The sequence below is a fragment of the Dendrobium catenatum genome, unplaced genomic scaffold (genome assembly GCF_001605985.2).
Source record: "Dendrobium catenatum unplaced genomic scaffold, ASM160598v2 fragScaff_scaffold_1290, whole genome shotgun sequence".
Classification (NCBI taxonomy): domain Eukaryota; kingdom Viridiplantae; phylum Streptophyta; class Magnoliopsida; order Asparagales; family Orchidaceae; genus Dendrobium; species Dendrobium catenatum.
Window position 1 is genome coordinate 175,233 of NW_021319752.1, and position 5,634 is coordinate 180,866.

General features: G+C 32.8%; 1 long non-coding RNA gene across 1 annotated transcript; it reads right to left on the reverse strand.

The window, feature by feature from the left end:
- Nucleotides 1–1,614: 1,614 nt before the first annotated feature.
- On the reverse strand, nt 1,615–2,317 carry LOC110105144. Its single transcript, XR_002304116.2, has 3 exons — nt 2,171–2,317; nt 1,988–2,096; nt 1,615–1,715 (listed from the first exon to the last, which is right to left on the reverse strand). It is a non-coding gene; the product is annotated as an uncharacterized LOC110105144 (long non-coding RNA).
- Between the last annotated feature and the right edge of the window lie 3,317 nt (nt 2,318–5,634).

Here is a 5,634-nt window from a genome sequence, read left to right on the forward strand (position 1 = left end):
AAGTTTAATCAAAGGTTACAAAGAGCCAACACCAAATCAAGTGTATGCACATGACTATCCACAAAATTCACATATCAAGAAAGATATAACACATGCCCCCTTGCCGAGTGTCTACTATATTATGGCTACAACCAAAAGTTAATGTTCCCAATGACTAAATCTATGAGTTGTGAGTCATAAGACACATTACATAGAGTACGAAGCCCTCTATTAGGTGAGAGTAGCTTAAAATTGAACCTACAGACAAGCTTCTAACCAAAGACCATCCACTCTGACTATTACCACCACTTTTCTTCCCCAGTCTAAATTGTTGTTGTTAAAACAAGGCATCATAAAGCCTATAGACTAACCTAAATCAAAAGCCCTCCAATCAAGAGGAGTCATAAATCATAAGAGATTGCAACTATAGGAAACCTCAAACTAAATAATAAAGTTCTCATAAAAGGGCAAAATCTTTAGGTTGCATCGTATATAATATTCAATCTACATTTTGAAAAGTCTAATTGCAGTGCCCAAAAAATTTAGAATCCACATGATTCCCTTTAAGATTAATAAGATACATAATGTGGTGGATTAGTTCACCAAAAGGCGTTGAACTTTTGAAAATATGCACTTCTAGTTTGGTGGATACAAATGCCATCCATCAAAAGTTGGGAATGTGTGATGATCAATGATTAAATGAGCTTATTATAAGGGTTTACAAACTCTCGGATACACCAAATTTCCTATTGTTACTCCCTTGAAGAGAAATGCACTGTTTGAGCATATGTAAGCATAACGTGATAGCATATGTAAGATTGCTTATAATAATGAGTTACTAATTGAGCAATTATTTTTTTCAAAATTATGATGAAAACTTCCAATTTATAAGTCAAAGAATGGGGCTAGTGCATGGTACCGAGAATGATTGGCAATATAACCTTTTTCTTGCACTAAAGAAGGGCTAATTGGATGGTTCAAACTAAGGCACACAAGTCATAATAGAGACAACCTATGATTATTTCTGAGCCATCCCTCGATATTTTGTATTATAGTTTTGATTTATTATTGCACTATCTTTTAAGACTAAGTGAAATGGTGTACCCTCTGCCCCAACCTGTGAAATTGGTTTTATAACTTTGGGCAACAGTTTGCCATCTTTGCCTCCACACAATTCAACCCCGCAACCACAAACTCCCTTCCCTTTTTCAGCCAGATCATTTCCCTTTTTGGACTGTGCTTCAACATACAAATAAATGGCAAGTCAGACAAAGGAGTAATAATAAGATCCCCTACAAGGTTTCATTTCTTCTTGTGTTTGGACTTAACCTAACTGGTGAAAGATATCGGTATGAAAATTTAGATTAAACTTCTACAGCATATACCATGGTGTCAGAATGAAAAAGAAAGATTATGAAATTAAATTGAATTTCCAGTCTTTAAATTGACCAAAAGATTAATATGACTACAAAAAAGAATCAAAATATCAATTTCAGATAATGAAATAAGAAAGTGGCATGTTAAAGTAAAGAAAGTAAAAGAGCAAATATCTAATACATAGTTGAGCATATATCTAATACATAGTCGCATCCAAGTGCACTACATAACCAACAGTAATAGCGGTTAAAAAAGTACATTTCTGTATAGAACTTAGTACCTGGTCGGATAAAATCTGAAAGGCCAAAATCAATAATCTTCATGGGTGCATTTTCATCCCTAGTAGTGAAGAGAAAGTTCTGCATACATTTTAAACAAACAAATAGATTATCATAAGAACAAGCCTGACGTTTATGCAAAAACGTAACAATCTAAAAAAAAACTTGTTAAACCATAGAACAATAATAATATCCAATCCCAGCTATCAATTAACCATAAAGAAAACAAAGAAGATACAGAAGTGAAGAGAGTAGTCGTCATCCTTGATTCTATTAGAGTGAATAAACCATAGCACATCGTAAGAAAATCATCCAAACCTTGAAAAGTATGTATAAGAATTAGCAAAACACACCTCCGGTTTTAGATCACGATGCACAACACCTTGTAGATGACAAAAGGCAACTACACTCAAAATCTGCGAAACAATTCCCTTTGCATCTTCCTCCATATACCTTCCACCTCTTCCAAAACCAAGAAACAAAAATCAACAATAGACATAGTAAAAAGGTTTGAAACTAAGAGTAACCCAGATTACCTGGATAAGATTCTATCTAACAATTCCCCGCCTTCACACAACCTGACAATGAAAAAATAAACAACAATAAAAACAGGAAAACATGTGAGGCCACAACAATTCAATACAACTTATATTAGGCATATAATCACCATCAACCATCAAAATCATGGCATGGTTGCGTTAAATCTATCAACCGCATTGTGATAGTAGGCATGGGTGATGGTTAAGTTTCCCTAAGTACAAGCTAGATTTCATGGCTTCAAAAGGCAGCCTGTTTGATCAAGAAATGGCAGTTCTGTACATCTAGCCCTCATAACCTTGGAGTCGTTAGAATCCTTATCACTTAATTGACCCTTTTTATGTAGAACAAACAGTCCACATTCAAGCACATAAGATCAAGCTTGTGAAAATTGACCCGGACATAGAATCGAAAGAAGTAGATGTTAAAGGTTCAATGGCTAGACTGGGGTTGGACCGAGAGTTGAGCTAGATGATGTAATAAATATTAAAATTATTTAAATAAGATCAAAATGAAATAATAATGTAATAAATATGCAACAACGTAAATTTGTGACATAAAAATAAACAAAATTCATATAAAAATGATAATTTTAAATTTAAACATCTTCAATCTTCAATTTTAATTTCATATTTAATATAAATTTAGTTTTATATAAAGTTATCATTTTAATATAAATTATTGCTAATTTGTTTTATATATTTAAATATAATTTACACCAATAGATTATATTATGAATTTACATTATAAATTTATATCTATAAATTGTTCATGTTATATCACTTATAATTAATAAATAGATAAAAATTAATTTTTATAGTGTCTGGGGCGGAACCAGCCTTTCATCTTAGGGGGGGCAAAAAAAGTTCTCCAATTAAATAGTGCAGACTCAGAAAAACTAAAAGATATGCTGCTAAAATTTTCTCCCAAGTTAACTCCAATCCATCCATACCATAACTCGACATTCCATATTCTTTTGAATAATTTATTTTAATCTCCATTATTAGTTATTATATTTAAATTTTTATCTATTAGTATTAACTTTTTAAATTCATTTAATTATACACTATAAACTATAACAGGGGGGAACTGTTCATGGGTTAGGGGGGCAAATTGGCACCCCCTTAAAAAAAAAAATTTATTAGAAAGGGCATTAAGTAATTTGAACCCGATAAATTTTTTATTTTGTTCGCGCCCTTTTTGCCCTAACGCCGCGATCCCTAGTAAATACGAACATAGGCACGACGGAAGTCTTCGTGTTCAACGTGGGAAGCCTGGGAAGCTTGGATGTTCGTGTGATTCTCCGTTCGCGCAAGAGAGGAACTGGTCATCTGGAGATTGGGATTTCGGCCAAGTTTCGTCCACTGCTTGCGGTCCGCTTAGACTTGTCGGCAGGGTCCTTCGCTGCTTTTGTGAATCGCAAGGGCCTTCCGGTGAGATTAGGTCATTTTGATTTTGAACACATTGCTTGATTGCTTTCTAATTTGGTTATTTATTTTGATGGATTTTCATACGGAATGATGTTGCTTTGTGGTATTATTCTCATATTTTCAATGGATATCAGTGGTGGCTACTTCAATTTCTTTTGCTATATCTATTTTCCATACTAACATTGAACAATTAAGAAGGAAAAGAAAAGGGAAAAAGCACATTGAATGATTAACAATTATAGGTTTTCTTTTCTGCGAATGAGATAACGCTAACTTTTATCTTACTAGATAATACGCAGCTGTTTGGTGTGACACTGAATAGTTTTAATATATATTCTACTATATTGCCAGGGTTCCTGTGGAGCTTCACTTTTTGCAAAATCATATATACGTGGGACAAAATGATAAGCTATTGTAGTTCGATAACCATGCAGTGAACTTTTTGTATTGTTTATGAAAAAGAGGACAAAAGAACTATATTAATCCCTTTTTTATGCAGATTGGATTCTTCTTTCATTTTTGCAATATATAGATATTTTTATGCGTGATTCTTCTTTCTATTGAAAGTTAAGAATTACAATTGCTTACAAATTCAAGACTAAAATTATATTTCAATTTTTTTACGGTAAGATGATATCTTATACTTTCCAGCACTTTATTGAAAGAAGAAGAATTCGCTAAGTTGGAAGCCTCTATTCACATGCTTAATCTTTTTACCAAATGGAAACATAAAGGAAATATCCTTTGCTAAATGAATTTTAATTTACTCAAATCGCCTGGATTTCTAAGACTCCAAAGATCGGTTCCCAATTTCACGTTTCATTGCCATTGTAAGGCGTCATCCTTCACTTAACAGTATTTAACAAACATAAAAATATTTATAGACTATATTCAGAACTTTCTGTATTTTATATATATTTTGCATTGGACGGTCTACTCTTTTCTTTGGTAATAAATATTTATTTTAGGGTTTTTAGAGAACAATGGAAGCTTTTTATTAAAGAGGACAAAGACCGAAATAGAAATTTGATTTATTAACATCTTCCAGCAGATCCAGGACTCCGATTCTAATTTGAGAGTTAATGATGTAAATGATCAGAGATAAGATCCAGAGATGCATATACTATTGAAGGGACACAATCATACAGACAGAAGTCTCAATTTCTAAACACCGACTTGCAACTTCTTAAGGGAAGAAGGATGGAAGTGCATTTACTAGAACTGAAGTGTCACTGTTTTTTGTAGTGTTTTGAAGTTGTTGTTCCACACTGAATGAAACATATAAACACTGTCGCTCGATCCCAGTAAGAGGGAGGTGGAAGATAAAACAAATCTAACATCATTATCGTAGTTGATTTTTTAATTTATATACAGAGACTTGACATGCAACTTCAAGAGCTAAATAATCAGCTTTATGAATCAAGTGCTGAAGTTACTTCATATGATATGTCAATGGCTTTAAAGCCAAAATTGATTCTTTTCAGTGCTAATATGATGAGAGGACATTGATATGTACTTAGCAGAAGCATACATCCAAAGTAGATTTTCTATAATTGAGGTTATTGCTCCTTAAAAATCAATTTAGCAACGTACATTATTGATATGGGCGGACCAAGTGAAGAGTCTTCCTCTCATAAGAGAGCATTGCTGATCTTAGCAAAGCAGATTGTTACGCTTCAAGCAAGAATAGATGTGTTCCTTTGGTTTACAAACTCTCTATACTTTAAGCATTAACCTTACCAGTTGCTACTGGCATATTGGTGGAGAGAGGCAATTTTTCAGCCATGAAAAATTCATACACAACAATTGATTAGTAGTGAGATTGGTGAATATGGACTCACGAATTGTCAATGTGCCTTACATGAAAAGATAGTATTTTGATTTGAATTCCCAATGAGATGTTAATCAAATATTATAAAAAATGCCCAATAGATTGGATAATTTGTAATGATTTCAAATTTTTCCATTAATAATGGACTATCGATTTCATTTTGAATATGTCTCTTTTTTTTTATTTAGTTATATAAGAAATT